Raw genomic sequence first — 18871 nt, 5'->3', positions numbered from 1 at the left:
CATCCAAAATGGAAGCACATTTTATATCTTCTCTGTGTGTGGAAATTAGAAATTTGGGTTGTCCTAGTCAGCAATTTTAATGGACAGGGTTGAGGAAATCTCCTTAAGTCTCAGGCCCAAACACTGACAGATTAAATGAGAAAGCTGAGAGTACATTACATATGGACAAATCTGGAACTTCACCTTCCTCTTCAAGCTATAAGAGCACACCGATGTCATAATTCATTTTAATTTTAGTTCACAGATGTATTGTTATCTGCTATGCATTGCTCTATCACCCACTGTATTTTCTGAACCAAAAATAAACTGGAAGGTAGGAAAGTCTGGTAGCACTTTAATGTTAGAGGTGAGGTGCTGAGAATAGGGAACCAGTACTCATAGAACACTTAATATGAGAGGCATTATACTGGATATGTTGCCCATTGAATTATATTTATAATCATAGGTCTCCTAGCTAAAAATTTTAAGTGACCTAGTTAAGGCCACACAGCCACGAGTATCTATCAGGAACAAGGCTATCACCAATTTTCTTATGTTGTACCACATGCTTTGAAGAACAAGCTCAAGAACTAGGATTCATGAGGAAATGACCTAAAGGATTACCCATTTACTTATCATATGCTTAGAGATAGTCTTTAGCAGATTCATGCACTGAATTCTTTACTTCTCCAAATAAAAGATGTCTTAGTTTTCATGTTCCAGATTTGCTTTTATAAAAATAATATTAATAAAATAGTAGTACACGGGGAGATTTATTGAACACTTAGTTCATAACTGGCATTTTACATATGCTATGCCATTTAATCATTCCAACATGCCTGCAAGGTAGATACTATTATCAAATTTTACAGATGAGGAAAGAGGCTCAAAGAACCCAAGCAGTTTAATCACCAACAGACAAATAATAAATGCCGAAGAAGTTGTATTAACATTTAACTCACCCACCCCTTCTTCATCTGTGTAATGATAAAGCTAGAGTTATATTATTTTACCCTAAAACGTTATGATTTAGCAAGTCTCCCTTTTATTTTTTCACTACCTTTGCAGAGGTGAGGTGCAGAGCAGATGGTTTGTGAAAAGTTTTCAGGCTTCAGTTTATCTTTCTGAAAGAACATTCTGTACACACGTGTCTGGTGTATATGCTATAGCTAGTTCCTATTAAAGATCATTGCAATCCATTTTCATAACACATTTAAAAGTACAGTCTTGTTTCTAGAAAAAGTTTCTACCTCTAAGCCAAATCAATTCATTGTATCTAAACCAAAGAAAATAAATTAAAACTGAAAGTCCAGATCAAAACTTGGGAAAACTAAAAATATCTTAGGAATAAGCTCCTTCTCCACTTAATTTTTGCTGATAGCTATCTATAGCAAAGTCTCAAATGTGGAGTTTATGTCACAGGCACACACAACTAAAATCTAAAAGCAAAATGAAAATAAATTTTTCAAGCTGAAAATTATTTTTGAATATATAAAGCCAATTTTCAAAGTAAGAGAATATTAAAGTTATATCTTTTTGAGACAAAGCTTTCAGATGAAAACTAAAAAATTATAGATTCAGAGATCTTTCTCAAATGTCATGGACTCTTATCAACTTCTCTCCCCATCATTCCTAAATGCCTGCACCTAAAAGATGCATTTTCCCAAAGTCAACCTTCATCATATCGCATCTTGACCATGAGATGCCTTCTTCCTCTGGCCATCTCCCCACCCCACCCCCAGAACTTTTGGACTACAGAGATGGCCTCAGTTGTCTCATGGCCTGAACATGCCCCTTCAGAATGTCAGTCACCCTACTATTTCCTTACCACCCTCTAATGGTACCCTCCTAATTTTGTCTCTTCCATCCCCTTCTTGTAAAAGCTATCCTATTCCTTCTTTAATTTTAAATTCAGAGCTCTTTCCAACTATATACATATAGAACTTACCTCCTCCATTAATTTTATCTGATTTAGTCAATGCACTTGCATTCCATTATCTTTCTTAAACTCAGCTGGTAGTATATTCCCACCTTTTCCAAATCACAGTATTCAGTGATTATACTGATACAGTGCTGAAGGAGGATGCTCCATCATTGGGACAGAGAATCCATCCAGGCACTTCCCAGAAGCTCCAAGGGCTATGAGAATCAACAGCTCTATGTACAAATAAAGCATTCTTTGCCATTATTCAGCAATCAGTAAGCTCTGTTTCATGGGATTGATGACCATAACAGTGGAACCAAAAATGGGGGGAATATAGTGTATTAAGTATACCCATACTAATTGTGGGATGATTGAGGTAGAAGAAAAGAAGGTCTAATATGTTGCTTTAGTCATCTTGATCTGGCTACTTACATAACTTTTTTTTTTTTTTGTACTTATTGCACTTATCTTTAATGGAAAGTGATACTTTCTTTTCTTTCTTTATTTATTTTTTGTTTTGTAAATTACTTTATTGTTGTTCAATTACAGTTTTCCACATTTTTTCCCCACCACTCCCCCCTACCCCATCCAAACCTCCTTCCTTCCCTTGCTTCCACCCTCCCCTTTGGTTTTGTCTATGTGTCCTTTATAGTAGTTCCTGAAAACTCTCCTCCCCACAGTGCCCAGTCCCCTCCTCACTCACCTCTGGCTATTGTTAGATTATTCTTAATTTTTTTAAATTTTTATTGTTATTCAATTACAGTTGTATGCCTTTTCTCCCCTTCCCTCCCCCCACCCCAGCTGAACCCACCTCCCCCCCCACCCCCACCATCCCCCCCGATTTTGTCCATGTGTCCATTATAATAGTTCTTGCAATCCCCTCTTCCCACTGTCCCTACCCCACTCCCCCCTGGCCACTGCTAGACTGTTCCCAACCTCAATGTCTCTGGTTGTATTTGTTTGCTTTTTTCTTTTGTTGATTATGTTCCAGTTAAAGGTGAGATCATATGGTATTTGTCCCTCACCGCCTGGCTTATTTCACTTAGCATAATGCTCTCCAGTTTCATCCATGCTGTTGCAAAAGGTATAAGCTCCTTCTTTCTCTCTGCTGCATAGAATTCCATTGTGTAAATATACCATAGTTTTTGGATCCACTCGTTTGCTGATATGCACTTAGGTTGCATCCAGTACTTGGCTATTGTAAATTGTGCTGCTATGAACATTGGGGTGCACAGGTTCTTTTGGTTTGGTGTTTCAGGGTTCTTAGGGTATAATCCCAGCAGCAGAATTGCTGGGTCAAAGGGCAGTTCCATTTTTAGATTTCTGAGGAAATCCCATAATGTTTTCCACAGTGGCCTCACCAGTCTGCATTCCAACCAACAGTGCACTAGGGTTCCCTTTTCTCCGCATCCTCTCCAACATTTGTTTGTGGATTTGTTTATGCTGGCCACTCTGACTGGTGTGAGATGGTACCTCATTGTGGTTTTAATTTGCATCTCTCTGATGGCTAGTGATGCTGAGCATCTTTTCATATGTCTCTGAGGTCTTAAAAGACAATATTATTTTACAAATTTAAAATTTACAAACCTAAAAATTACCAAGTCATACTCAAGAGTCATTCTCCTTTCCCTTCTTTATGACTTGCAGAAATTAAATGTTGTACTTGTTGAAGAGATATGACCATAGACTGTCTCTGAGAATAGATGGACTGGACTGAGTGTCCCATACCCTCACTTTGGCCAGTTCCTGGCCTGGCAGTTTTTACCTTTTTCATTTCAACCTGACCAGAGCCTTGCAAAAAGAAGCATGCTTATGACCTGTGACGCATGGGCATGATGCTGCTATATCATCATGCTCCTTAATGAGTGATCTAACATCTGATTTTTAAAAATTATTTAGAGACTCTTATTTACATGTGTGTTTTAATGTAAGAACTATTGTGCTTTCTCTGCTCCAGAACAGCTATATCCTCATTCATAACTCTAGATTTGGTTTGAGGAAGTGAGCTATCTGAGCAAAAACAATGCTTTCATTTTTCAAAGTGACTCAGGTTTTTGCCCTATTTTTCTTTCAATCTGGCTGGATGGTTTGCCTTATTTTAGTAATAGGACCCTTGATATATATACACATAAACACATGCATATATATATATATACACACACACATACAAATATGTATATTTTGTTTATTTGTTCTAGTATAAGGTGTAGAATAAGGTTGTGACTTGAATAGATACTCTACAGCCAGGTACCAATTGTGAGACTGCCTTATCTTTTTATATCCCTGGCTCCCTTTTGTTTAACTTACACTTACTTTTTGGGTCAGTCTCTAGAGGACTTCCTCTTTTTATCACTTTGCATGTCCAGACTGTGGGTCTGGACTTCCCATGGCTTCTCTTTCCCCTTTTGAGTAGACACACAGAAGCTCAGAGCTCTTGTGGCTCACTAGGAGCACAACTTCTGACTCTGCAGAGCCCAAATATTTTATTAGAGGTACTACCAACAGACAAGTGTTCCTGAGTGCTCCAAAGGCCCTACTCAAAAAGACAAAAAAAGGCACCTAGCTCAGTGTCATGGAGGTCCTGATTTTTGTCCCATGGCTCAAAGGCACACAGGGAACTTAGGGTTCTGCACTGAAGCCTGGCTCTTAAAATTTTTTATTTTGTTCATGTGAAAAATAATCCTAAATAGTAAGTTAGCCTGATTCACATTTTATTTATTTATTCATTCATTCGTTTGTTTGTTTGTTTGTTTATTTAAAAGCAGTAGGAAGCACCAAAGTAGGACAAAGTAAAGTATCAGCTGAGTCACATGGTGTTAGTTTGAATCTATTCATTGACTCTTTCAATCACTATGTTCACATTGTAGCATCCCCCTTGTACCAAAGTGGGAAGGGCCCCTTTTCAGCCCTCCTTTGCTTGAGTTTCTCCCTGCAGATGAAGCCTCCATAGGGTCTGGCTCGTGATGAGCTCCCTTGGAGCTTATGCTCCTCCCCTGTCATTCCAGTTTAGACCATGATTATTTCAGGTACCCTGACCTTGAAACTTCCTGACCAAATGACCTAAACCCACCTCCTGGGCTTGTGCAGACCCCTCCAAGGCTCATCCTTTTCAGAGAAGATGAGCCAGACCACAAGATTAGAGTGAGCAACCTTGGGGCCAAAGCATGGTCGAACAGCAGCTGATGGGCAGAGTTTGGAAATGTGAGCTCTGCTCCTCATGATGGGCCAAATAGGTCTAGGTACTGGAAGGGAAGAATGTTGTGGGCAGTGCATGTTTCAATTTGAACCTTTGAAGACATCTACTTCATTATGAAAGCATATTTGTTAACAAAGGAAGAGAAAACACAATTTATTTAATAGTTGATGTGATTTATAGCTTTTACATATGCAATAATGTAGTACAATAAGATATCAATTTATAATTTTGCCCCAGGCCCCAACATTACTAGAGCAACTACTGCTTAACTTATGACTTGAAGTAAATTTATTAATATTTATAAACCACAATTCTTTCATTTACAAAATGGGACAATAATACCTGTATTTTGCTTGAAGTTAATTTTATAATATTTGTGATGACAGAGAACCAGTCAGTAATATTAATCTTCTACCTTAGACTGAGGAAAAAATAAAACTAAACAAAGACCTAAACAAAAACTTCAATACTTGGTTAAATTAAAACCACTTATAAATGTCTTGTTACTCTTTATAAAAGGTAGTCCTCTTTGACCATTTCAAAGCAAAAAGAGTCCCTGCAGTCAGAGCTCTGACTTATTCATGTGTTGGCCAATATATATTCATCCAAAGATGGAAGACTTGGCCGGGGTAGGTGGGCATTTGACCCCAAGGTCACCTAGTAAATGATAGGCCATTCTCCTCAATCAGATTAATTTGTGTGACAGTGCTTGGTGCACATTTGATTATCTTTTTTTCTTTCCATCAAGAGAAAGGATTTCTGATGTGCTCAACAAACCTGAGGAGGCAAATTAGCAGCATGACTTAACTTAGCCATCATTGCCAGTCACCTTCAGGCAAGAAAAAAAAAAGACTGCTTGATTTTGACATAACTAGAAGCTCTCTCACTCAGTCTCCCTATCCCCTATACCATATCCCAGAATCTCCTTCAGAGAGGCTTTATCTGAATTGCCAGTTAGAAGCTGCATATTTCAAAGTGAGGAAAACTGAGTTGCATTATGTTTCCTTCTGCTTCTGGGTTTTCTATTTTTTCTTCTAAAATAGTTTGCCTTCCAGGAGCATTTCCCAAAATTCTCCCAATTATCTTATATACAGGACATTGTATATTTCCAAAACCACATATTAGAAAAATGTATATTCTCCCTTATCAGAGAGTATAGACTATGCAAGTTATTCTTCTGTAAAATTACATAACTTTTATTTATTTTCATATCAAGATGCTCTCTCTTAATTTTAGAAAAGTTGATAAACAAGTACAGAAACAGGTGCTGAAGCCTAAAACACTAATGTATTGAGTCTTCCTGAAGTGCAATATGCATATTTACTCTTCACAATTAAATGGAGTACAGAGAGATGCACAACATTCCAAAGAAATCCTGACAGCTTCATTAATTCTGCCAACAGCTCAGGAGGTTGTTGGTCACAGGAGAATAGTTACTGGATTTCTTGCTTATAAGAGGAGTTACATTTAGAATGAAAATTAATTACCATGACCCCAAAGATGAGGATTTCAATTTTGTCTTTAAATGTTTATACTACATATATTCTTCAGCCACTTCTTTCTAAATAATCTTCTAAGCAGTATCCACTTAGTTTAAAATGCAGTTTCCACATTCTGTTAGACAACATGTGCAAAATGTTTCAAATACATGTTTGTGAAGGCAATTGGGTATCTGTCAGACCTGCAGAGTGAATATCCTGTGCAGAGCAGGTGATATTTAAAAATTATGAATCTTAAAACAGAGTTTCACCATAAAAACGGGGAGACAGATAATGTCTACTTCCTAAAAATAATGATGATAGTACATAATTTTAAAGCCTTCACAATATGTTAAAAAAAAATCTCCTCTAGCTTATTTCATTTAGCATAATGCTCTCCAGCTCCATCCATGCTGTTGCAAAGGGTATAAGTTCATTCTTTCTCTCTGCTGTGTAGAATTCCATTGTGTAAATGTACCATAGTTTTTGGATCCACTCATTTGCTGATGGGCACTTAGGTTGCTTCCAGCACTTGGCTACTGTAAATTGTGCTGCTATGAACATTGGGATGCACAGGTTCTTTTGGTTGGTGTTTCAGGTTTCCCAGGGTATAATCCCAGCAGCATTGACAGGAAAATCTCAGATATTCCACGCAGCAACATCCTCACAGACACATCCCCTAAAGCAAGGGACATAAGGAAGGAATAAACAAATGGGACTTCATCAAAATAAAAAGCTTCTGCATGGCTAAACAAAACAGCATTAAAATAAAAAAAATGAACCAACAGTATGGGAAAACATATTTGCCAATGATCCCACAGACAAGGGACTGATCTCCAAAATATATAAGGAACTCACACGACTCCACTCCAGGAAGACAAACAACCCATTTACAAAATGGGCAAAGGACTTGAACAGACACTTCTCTAAGGAAGACATACAGAGGGCCCAGAAACATGAAAAGATGCTCAGCATCACTAGCCATCAGAGAGATGCAAATTAAAACCACAGTGAGGTACCATCTCACACCAGTCAGAGTGACCAACATAAACAAATCCACAAACAAATGTTGGAGAGGATGCGGAGAAAAGGGAACCCTAGTGCACTGTTGGTTGGAATGCAGACTGGTGAGGCCACTATGGGAAACAGTATGGAATTTCCTCAGAAAACTAAAAATGGAACTGCCCTTTGACCCAGCAATTCTGCTGCTCTGATTATACCCTAAGACCCCTGAAACACCAATCCAAAAGAACCTATGCACCCCAATGTTCATAGCAGCACAATTTACAATAGCGGTGAGGGACAAATACCATATGATCTCACCCTTAACTGGAACATAATCAACAAAAGAAAAAAGCAAAGAAAACATAACCAGATACATTGAAATTAAGAACAATGTAACAATAGCAAGAGGGGAGTGGGGAGGGGATAGTGGGGAAAGGGGTTAACAGGAGCCTCTATAAAGGACACATGGGCAAAATCAAGGGGGAGGGTGGAGGTGGGGGAAGGAGGTGGGCTTGGCTGGGGTGGGGTGGAGGGATGGGGGGAAAATGCAGACAGCTGTAATTGAATAACAATAAAAAATTTTTAAAAATCTCCTCTATCTTTTCCATACAGTATGCTTAAGCCAGCTAAAAGCATATGTAATTTCCATTCTATGGGATGTGTTTTTGGAAAGGCAAATAAGATGCTGTATGTTCACTATTCCTGGGTTAGCACACAAAAGACAAAGTGTCAGTTTTTAGACAAAATGTAATTGGCTGACAGGACTGAGTTTTATAGCTTCATTTCCTCTGTACATGAAGATCTGAGTATTAATACTCAGGGAAGTAAAACATGATATAAAGTTCATAGTGTAGGAGTTAAGGGAAGAGCATCAACACATCAGTCAAATGCGATCATCCCAAGACCTGTCAAGGGAAAGTTTCAGCAAAAATATGCCTTCTTCATGGGAGGCTGAGGGGATTACAGTAACCATGTCCTACATAAGACACACATCAGAAAAGCTTTTGACAAATGCACTGAAGAAAATTAGATTTTATGCATCAGAGACCTATTCATAAATCATTCTGAGGGCTGCCCAACTTTTTTGGAAGGTAGAACTTAAGGCTTTCCCAGAATCAAACAGAGCCAAATTAGTTTTCAAAGTCTGAAAAGAAACTAATAGTGTATCCATATTGTCAAGTGTTTGATTTCGTCCAGTTTAATAACATGTCAATTTAGTTTTAAAAAATGGTCATCTGTAGTCGGGCAGACCAGAAAATTCCAACTGATTATCAGGCATGGTGATGCTGAGCTATCACAACGTAAGATGCTTACAACTTCCATCCAGTCCTGTGGATAAAAGTACTATCAACAGCCATTGGTTGAGCCCTAGCCCTAGCAAGGCTCAGGAGATAGGACATAATAACCACATCAAATTTATGGAGCCAGTAACTTTATTTTTATTTCTCATTCTAAAAGAGAAAATAAAAGTTTGGATAGATTAAGTGACTTGCTCAAAGTACCCCCTATCAGAGTTGGAGGACCCAGAGCAAAACTCTGTCAGCAGAGGCAATGCAATGGGGGCAGAGAGAAGGTTGCCCACGTGAGTAAGAGTTGAGACTTTGTGATTTGTCTTCTTGTGGCTCTAAGTTTTCAGACAAAGGCCATGATAAATTCTTCCAACTTCTTAAATGTGTGATATGTCTTTTTGTGGCATTTGTGGATCATCTGCTTGGATATTTGGTTTTGCACTGACCTAAATCCTGCCTGATGGGCTCCGTTCATTTCACCATTATCAGGCTGCAAACGGAAACATGAAGGTCTATTAATTTTATGTAGTCCGGCCAGAGCTGCTGGAGCAGAAGATAGATCCTGGGCTCCCAGGCCAGCCCCTGTCACCAAGATAAGCCAGACTGTACACACACATTGCACTGGTTCCAACTTCATATCAGGATCCTTTGCTCATGAATTCGTTTCACTCATCACATCTAAAAACTTTGCCAGAGGTCCTTCTCTTTTCCTTGCCTTGCTCTAATCTCTCTCAGACGTGCTTCCCTCAGCATCCTCATTCTTTCATTTCTGAATGCCTTCAGGAAGCAGAAGCACAAAGCTGCATTTTTAGGTAAGACTTCCTTGAGGTTTAAGAGCAGCTGGTATGAAGGATAGTAATTGATTAAAAGAGAAGTGAGTGATGCTAAAGTGACAATTTGAACCTTATGAACTTGAGGGGGATAATGTCCCCAATATTGTAGCCAATGAGCCATTATTGGCATGATGGTATGTGCAGAGGTGTCCACTTGGATTTTATTGGGTGCAGAATGTAAAACTGACCCTAAGGAAGGAATGAGGCAAGCCAGCGTTGATGAGCAGTGCTGGGATTCCAGAGGACAAAGCACACACAGTGGGAGCTTTATTCATGATTCTTTCTGTGCCAGGGTGGGGACAAGGCAGCAGTATGACTCCATCACTGTGAGAGAGGCTGGAGTATTTATCATGGTCCTTGTCTGACAAACTATCTTCCCTAAACAATGAATGTAGCCAACCTAACACCTTGCTAGATCCTCTAACAACATCATTTATGGGTAAGAATTGTGACACTGGGAACTCTTGTGAGATCTGTGTTACTGACACTTCTTGTGGCCTTCATCACAAAGTAAACTCTTTCATGAAAAAGAAATGCTATATTCCCCACAATATATACAGACACACAAATGTAAACTCAAACACTCATGTATATTACTTATGTATACACTCACACGCATGTTCTCTCTCTCTCTTTCACAGACACACAAACACACAATAGTATTATAGAAAGATTCCAGTGAAGCATGCAAATAAAGTAAGAATGCCCAGGACAACCTCTGGCTCCCTAATTTTCTAAATGGTCTCTGGTAGTTGAGTAAGTTTATAAAGCTACCAGGTAGTTAGAGAAGATCATTCAGGATCTTACCTTGCACCAGATCTGATTTCACTCCATTCCACCCTCTATTAGCCTGATCTCTCCATTTGACAACCTAAATTCAGTATTCCTTTTGTCCTTTTATCCTTGGTGTTGAATCCGCATCTCTTAGACAACTGATTCTATAGTTTCCCCAAGGAACTTTGAAGAGGGGAGCTAGTCCTCTGGCACTCCAGATTCATGTTGACACAGGAAGAATCAATAGCCCTAATGTTGGTATTTGTGGGATCTAATTCTGATATTGATCACTGGCCATGCTGACTGGTGTGTGTGTGTGTGTGTGTGTGTGTGTGTGTGTAGATTTGAGCACACACTAATTTACTCAAAGACTGTCAACCACCGGATTATTTCCATTTTGTTTCATGGGAAGAATCAAACTGAGGCAGTTACTACAACAAATGATTCACATATTTCATGGCTAAAATAAACTCATTTTGTTACTCAACTCAGAATTCTCTTATCAGTGCCCATGGTCTGAATATGCAGATGATTCCCAAAAGCAGGGTGGTTTCTATGACTCTGACATCTAGAGATTGAAAACATCTTCTTCCAGAACATGGTTAAATGGGTTATCATACAGCAAAGGTGGCTAATAATGTCAACCACTTGCTGATCACCTGTGTGACAGACATTTTATATTAATTCCCCCTAATCACTGAATAATCTGACCTGGGAGATGATGTTAATTTGCATTCCATAAGAAGGAAATTGGGTAGGTAAGAAATGCAATACTTGGTCTAATAGCTAAGGAAATTTGGTGATAATAAAGCTGAGATTCAAAGCCAGTCCTTGTGGACATAGGACCCATGTTCTTCCTAGCCTCACCATGTCTCCTTCAGTTGGACTTTGAAAACACTTTATATACAAAAGAGTGTCACTAAAGAACAACGAGCCTCCAAATTATGCATAATGTTTGAAAATTAGCCAGGTTAAGTAAGACAGGTTGGTCATGAAGCCAATTATTTATTTATTTTTTTGGCAGGAGGTAGGAGAGGGGATGGTCCTCAGATTTTATCATATGGACCCCAAGGCAGATGTTTATTATTCTATATTTTTAATTTTTGTCATTCAATTACAGTTGTCTCCATTTCCCCCTATTGCTCTCCCCTACCCTGCCCATCCCCTACATTCAAGTCCCCCTCCCGTTATCCTTGTCCATAGGTCCTTTATACATGTTCCTTGAGGACCCTTCCCCTTCTTTTCCCTGTTATCCCCCTGTCCCATCCCCTTAGGTCACTGTCAGCTTGTTCTTTATTTCAATGTCTCTGGTTATATTTTGCTCACTTGTTTGTTTTGTTGATTATGGTCCACTTATAGGTAAGATCATATGGTCTTTGTTTTTCACTGCCTGGCTTATTTCAGTTAGCAGACTACTTACTAGTTCCATCCATTCTGTCATAAAATGTAGGAGTTGTCTTTCTTTCTGCAGTGTAGTATTCCATCGTGTAAATGTACCACAGTTTTTTGATCCACTAAGGACTTCTATCCAAGCGGAATTTCTTGAAGGAGGGCATTATCTCACTTGGCTTACTACTATTCACCTGTTCCTACATCTCCTACCTGCCCATCTTGCACGGCACTCTAGGCAATTCATTGATAGAATAAACCTCCCAAGAGTTGCCATTTTCCAGAAGATGTTTGGGTAAATACCATGCTAACCTTCACCAAAAAATACCAGTGTCTTTCACTGACTTTTAAACTGTCTAACTTGTTTCACATAAGTAAAAGAAGAGTAGAGGATAAATTACTATTATTTCTATCTTAATGTATTTAATTTTCAGAGTGACAGTTGTATTTCACATGCAAAAGCAATGTTAACAAAGACGATACTTGTTATAGGAAACTGCCATGTATTTAGTCTAATCTGTTGTATTAGCCTTATACTGAATTTATTTTGGTTTTGTGCCATTATTTATTCTTTTCTGGGATTCCCTGATTGATTTATTTTATATTTTCTAACCACATACATTTTCACAAGCCAGTTTACTCCTGAATAGAATGGATGGATCATAAATGACTAATAATCAGCTATAATAATCACAATAAAACCGAGACTGGTACCTGTCTAATCTTTCCATGCTTTATTGACCCTTTCAATTAGAAAATCCTGCTTGAGTCAAACCTATACACTCTCAACTACATACATAACATTTTTTCTCTTGTTCAAGAGTCTGAAGAATGGCACCTGAACTGTCTCTGCATTTGGCAGCCAAGGAAGGAAATGTCACCCCAGAAATAGTGTCTTGCCTGCAGCTCCCAAGTATAGAGTGGCCTGGTTACAAGGCAGACATGGTGGCAAGCAGTAGGCAGGCTGAAAATCCCCTGAGAAGAGCAATTCCTCAACCACATATCTGAGAGAGTTAGTATGAAAAAGAATAATTTTTCAGTAAATTTAGTAATTTCTCAAAATTATTTAAGCTGTGAAAATTGTACTCTATCTTTATGTGAGTGTGATATATATTATATTTACCTGGAATCAGATTTTTAGGCAAGGGATTCTATGAGTTTTACACTATGTGGATTTTTAATAATTTTAAATTAAATTTATAGCTCTTTCTCTATTAATGAATGACTGAATATTTTTCCTTTTAAACTCTAATAATATACTGTCTCATCAAAGTGTTTTGTATTATGGAAAAAACAAGGTATGCTGGTTTTAAGTATTACTATGTTTTATATATGCATTTTAAATGATTCCTCACAGGGCAATAATCCAAACAACTAAACCACCTTGCCAGGGCTAGTGGAGTCCCTTTAAATGGAACCCTGTGATAGTACAGTCTCAAATTTATACTTTCCTCTGTTTCTTCTGCAGCAAAGCACACAGCTGGCCCTGATTTAAACTTATAACCATGGCTGGGTAGATAAATCACTTTGCTAGAGAATTGTCCCAATATGCCAAGGTTACCAACTCAATCCCCAGTCAAGGCATATACAAGAATCAACCAATGAATGCAAAAGTAAGTGGAAGAGCAAATCTCTCACTCCATCTCTCTCAATCTCCCCCTCTCTCAAATCAATAAATTGAAAAAATTAAAAATACGTAAACTCTTTCTCATAAACATAAAGTATTGTTTCACATTCTTCAAATACTGAAGGGTGAGAGGAAATACGGTATCACTAAGGCCCCCGATCGGGGCACTGTAATGTCATTTTGCATTCGCCTTGCCCTTTTGCCCAAATGCCACTATTGTAACTCACTTGTGAAGCATATTCACAATCTTCAAAATCAGTTATAATGAGCCTTTTTTCCTCAGCAGTGACATTAATCTAACCATTACTGTTTTGAAATGCCTGTCAAATCATCTTTGGTCACTTACAAAAAGCATATTCTAGGAGCATCACTATGTGGTTAATCTTGAAAATTGTTTGCTGGGAACAAATTAATGAAGTGTTATATCCTTTCTTTCCCCTGAAAACTCTGGCTGCCTCCTCCAAGTTACTTCATTCATTGCCCACATTCCAGATCTGCAGCCACCCAGCAGAGTCATTATGTTTTGCAGTACTATGTTTTTTGTTTTTTGTTTGTTTTGTTTTGTTTTGCCTTCTCATGCAGCCTATTTGCACAGGTCACTTTTCTTGCTTGGGGGCTAAGGTTTCAGTGTTTCTATAAATATGTGTGCTATATGAGGACAGCTTTAATGAGCTATGGGCAAAAGATAATCCCTTGTAAATGCATTGATTGCATGGTTTTCAAGTTAAATTTATAATGATGAAAAAGTAATGTTACAGAACATTTTAGTTTCATCACTGTGGAATGAGGAAGCCAGGACAAATAGTCATCATATTACTATTCAACATTTACTTTGTGCAGGCAAAACAGACAGATGAAGATACAAATAAGAGTGAGCTCTATCTCCCAAAATCATCCCCTTCAATTTCTTGGACAAGATGAACTCACATGGAGCAACATTTGAAGAGATTATAACAAAATATAAAGAAGAATTGCTACAAGCCCTAAGAGATGCCCCAACAAATTGTGAAGGGAGTACAGATGTGCAAGAGATCACTTCTTTGGGAGTGACTGAGTCAGGAGAAGTGTCACTGTGGGCCTGGGATTAGATTGAACTGAAACTTAAAATGTGAGAGAGAATTTCTGGAAGTGAAGATATATTTGTTAAGGAGATATGGGGAAACTGAAAGAGAATTCCAAGTACTACTATGAGGAAAGGCTCAAAGGTGAAAAAGCATTAACATGTGCAGCAGATTTTGGCCGCATTAAACCAGTAGTAGCATTGTCCTATGGCTGCTACTCAAAGTGCCCATCCCCTGATAGAGGAGCTCAGAGTTACACATGTAAAATCAGAGTACACACCCCAAAGTCCTAAATTAATTATAATAGTTTCCTAGGGCTGCCATACAACTTACCACAAACTGAGTGGCTTAAAACAAGTGAAAACAAAGTTTTTTCTCATAATTCTGGGAATAAGTCCAAAATCAAACTGTCAGTAGAATAATATTCTTGCTGAAACTCTTGCTCCTCCCTAGCTTCTGGTAGCTCCTGACAATCCTTGGTGTTCCTTGGTTTGTAGCCAGTCACTCCAGTGTCTAACTCCAACTTTATATGGCCTTTCTTACATTTCTTGGTGTCCTCTTCACTTTCTGAGGATACCAGTCATTGGATTTAGAGTTCTTAATGTCAAGATGATCTCACTTCAAGATCCTTAGCTACTTATATTCACAAAGATCTTATTTCCAAAAAGGCAACATTATGAGGTTCCAGGTAGACATAAATTGGATTGGGCAGCAGTATTCAACTTACTGCAGTGAGTTGATTTATTTACCAGTTAAAAAGTGGCAAAAAGAATATGACTTAACCTTATAGCCTCTAAATAGACTTCTACTTAATAAGAGAGTCACTTGATTCCTCTGAAGCATTAAAGCAAAGTACATTCTTTTATTTGCTGATCCACCCTCTATGGGGCATCTTTCTCTCAAATAAGTTGAGTTTGTCTTCAATAAAAATTAATTAAGGCAGGTGAGCTCCCTTTTTTATCTTCACAAGCCTCTTTCAGGAACTCCATAGAAATTGGGGTTTTCATATTTACTGCATTATTGCTAACTTTGATGTCATAGATTCCTAAAAACCCTGAACTTGAAAAACCACTAGAGGCTTACAAGCAAAATTTTATCCATGGTAGACTTTTCATCATGCTTAACCTTTACACTCTTAAAAAATATTGCTGGCAATCTCCTGAATTAACAGTAGGGCAAGGGTCATCCAACATTAATCAATATCATTACCAATCCTCCAGTCACACATGCTCAAAAGATACTACATTTCCTCAGTCTTTGTTTCTGCTGAGCTAATTATAATTTGCATACTCTGAATTAATGGGCCCTAGAAGTACATGGACTACATAATTTACCATGCAAGACATTTTTGAGAGTGAAAAGTGACTCAATTAAAAATTACACTGAAAGAACATATGTAAACAGAAATTTACCTAAACGAACTCAGAAGATACATCAGCCAATATAAGTGCCCAGCCTTATTATCTTGTCTGTTTCCCACACAAGTCTTGTGTTTCAAAGAAACAAATGACATTTTTGTTATTTTTCTGAGCAGGTAAAAGATATATATATTACAAGTTCTTTCCCAACACTCAATCTTATGATTTGACACAATACATATTCAAGTAAGGTTTGTTGAAAATGATATAACATTTACTTCTTCACAGCCAGCATTTAATGAATACCTACTTTGTGCCTGGACAGAAAAAAACATTTGAATAAGAGCCTCAGAGGCTCAGGGAGGGTAAATGGCCCTGAAGACACATACAATACTTAACAGGCAATATCAAGACTGAGACATAGGTTCTTTTCTTTTCTTTTTCTTTTTCTTTTTCATTAAATACTCACCCAAGGATATGCTTATTAATTTTTATAGAGAGAGGAAGGGAAAGAGAGGTAAATATTGATGTGTGAGAGAAACATCTATAAGTTACCTCTCATTCACACCCTGATCAGGGATCTAAACTCTCTTTGTACTCTTTGGTGTATGGGATGATGCTCCAACCAACTGAGCCACCCAGCCAGGAGTGGGACATAGATTTTTTCATTCCAAATTGTGTATTAATTCTACTTGCTATCTCTCTTAAAAGATTCTTTAAGTTTCACCAAATAAGGATGATTCTCAATTTGGTTCCTTGAATACCTTCTCGACCTTTCCTGAGACCTTATTCCTGTTCACTTCTAGATGCAGAGTGTTATTTCCCTGATGTCTACCTGACCCCTTTGTTTAGGCCTTATTTTACATCTTTGTTCAAAGCAAGCTGCTACTTGAGACTTTAGTAAATGTGATGTTAAGTCCGTAAGATGGCAACAAGATAGGTGGGAGCGGAGTCCACTTCCCCCTTCACACGGGTGGAATACCCAGCTGATCTGAGGAACACAGTGAACAGCCAACAGTATCCCAGCATATATGAAGGTTGGAGGCCAAAACTGTAGAGGACATTGAAATACCAGACAGTTAAGGAGATTGCTTTGGGACGAGGATGTCTCTGGGACCAGCATGGGGACACGGCAGCTGCAGCCCCAGGCCCGGCATTTGCTGAGCCTGTGGCAGGATTCTTGGAAAACAGTCAGGTCAACAGCTACCTCCTCTGACAAACATGGAGGTTTGAACAGCACCAGGATAGACCTGGATGCCTGAAGTTGCTGGGGGTAATAAGGATGAAGTGGCAAACACACAGGGGCAGTGTGCACCAGCTGAGACTGTGGACTCCGGCTGGGAAGAGTTGGGCTCTGAGGGACACTGACCCAGATAGTCTCTGGTCTGCTTGGAGAGTTGTGCTGTGTGAGAGGCCAGGTGCTTGTTTGAGTGGCAGGCTTGAACAGGAGGAAATTTTCAAAAAAACAAAAAAGGTACTCAGTGGCTATTTAGAGAATTCTGCCACAGCAGCCACCCCCACCTTCCCTGGCTGCTTCCGTGCAGCTTCCTTAGCCTCTGTGGTGGGCCTACCTCTGCCTATAGGTCTGTGGCTGTGCCCCTACCCTGGCCACAGTAGCAGAGGGTGCCCAACCACACCTGCAACCCCAGTGGTATGTAACTGACCCAGCTGCCACCCTACTGCCATTACTCAGCTCCCCGCCCCATGCCAGGCACTCCACCAACACTGCCTCATTGCTACTGCGATCTCACCCACCACAGCAAGGGAGGCCTAGTGCTCATGCCCACAGCCTGGGGGCAGAGTGCCCCTGATTCTGCCACCCAGAGGCACTGCACACCGACTCCCACTGCCTCCGCTCCAGCAGTAGAGGAGGTATGGGCCCATGTCCACTGCTGTAGCCATGGTGGTGCAACCACCCTGCAGAGAACCCAAATGGCTCACTAGGAGGAAGGCAGAGATGCCTCCACGGAAGATTGCAACAGGGCTCAGGGAGTCAGTAATCCCCAGAAAGACTTAACTCATTTGGGGAGCTGAACTACCCTAAAGAGACTCTGAGAGTCCCTAACATCTAGGACAGCAAAGAGCAAGAAGATGGTGTGTGAGTTACCCCTAATTGGTGCACCTCAAGAACAGCACAACTGTGGACTGAAGGCATAGGCCTGGCACACAAGCACACTGGGAGGCCAGCAGCAAAATGAGGAACTGGGCTGGAGGCTGGGCAACTGTGCAGAGTGTGGCTCAGACCTGGCCCCCATCCCCACAAAACAACAGAAAGAAAGAAAAGCGAAATCCATCCGCCCTCAGCCTGCTGCAGCCAGGCAGACCAGCAGAACTGGCATGGCCAGTTTAAAGCAAGCAGGAGGCTTTTCTTTCCTTCTTCCTTTCCTTCTGTCTTTGTTTTATTTTTTTTCTCTGCCCCCCCACCCTCACAATTGGCAATAAAACCTGGAGCTGTGAAAGGAACAGAATCAGACCATAAGAAGGGTCATCTCAACAAGAGACATTAAGACAAATCTGACTTTGCTATTCCAGAGAATTTGCAAGTTATTCTTTATTTGTATTATTATAATTTTTTCATTATTTTTATCTTTTGTTTAGTTGTCTTCATTTTGTTTGCTTAATTGCTTTGTTGACTGGTTTCCCTTGTTCTCTCTTTCATAGCGTATTTTTAATTTTCCTTCTTTCACTTACAGTGTTCTAATACCACACTACTATGGGTTGTGTACTTTCTATTCTTGTTATTCAGATTACATAGATTCTGTTATATGATTGATGCTCCATTACTATTGTGAATAACTGTTGTTCCATACAATTGTAAATACTACACAGCACCCCTCAGGGATCTTAGCTCAATTCACTGTTTCCAGAACTTTATTACTGTTGTGGTTAACTCTATTCTCTCATACACTACACCTATTTTCTATCCTTTACTCTCACCATATCTCATAATCTGACCTC

At 39.2% G+C, this 18871-nt stretch overlaps 1 protein-coding gene and 1 non-coding gene across 4 annotated transcripts in view; one reads left to right on the top strand and one right to left on the bottom strand.

The window, feature by feature from the left end:
- The window catches only part of CNTNAP5 (contactin associated protein family member 5), a 981662-nt gene that overhangs the window by 677843 nt on the left and 284948 nt on the right, over positions 1–18871 (bottom strand). The gene's annotated exons all lie outside the window — the stretch shown is intronic.
- On the top strand, positions 5812–5940 carry LOC112313212 (small nucleolar RNA SNORA19). The gene has a single exon (XR_002975674.1). It is a non-coding gene; the product is annotated as a small nucleolar RNA SNORA19 (small nucleolar RNA).

This window comes from Desmodus rotundus, chromosome 2, assembly GCF_022682495.2.
Source record: "Desmodus rotundus isolate HL8 chromosome 2, HLdesRot8A.1, whole genome shotgun sequence".
NCBI lineage: Eukaryota > Metazoa > Chordata > Mammalia > Chiroptera > Phyllostomidae > Desmodus > Desmodus rotundus.
Note: the sequence above shows the minus strand (reverse complement) of the source record. Positions and strands in the feature narration are given on the sequence as shown.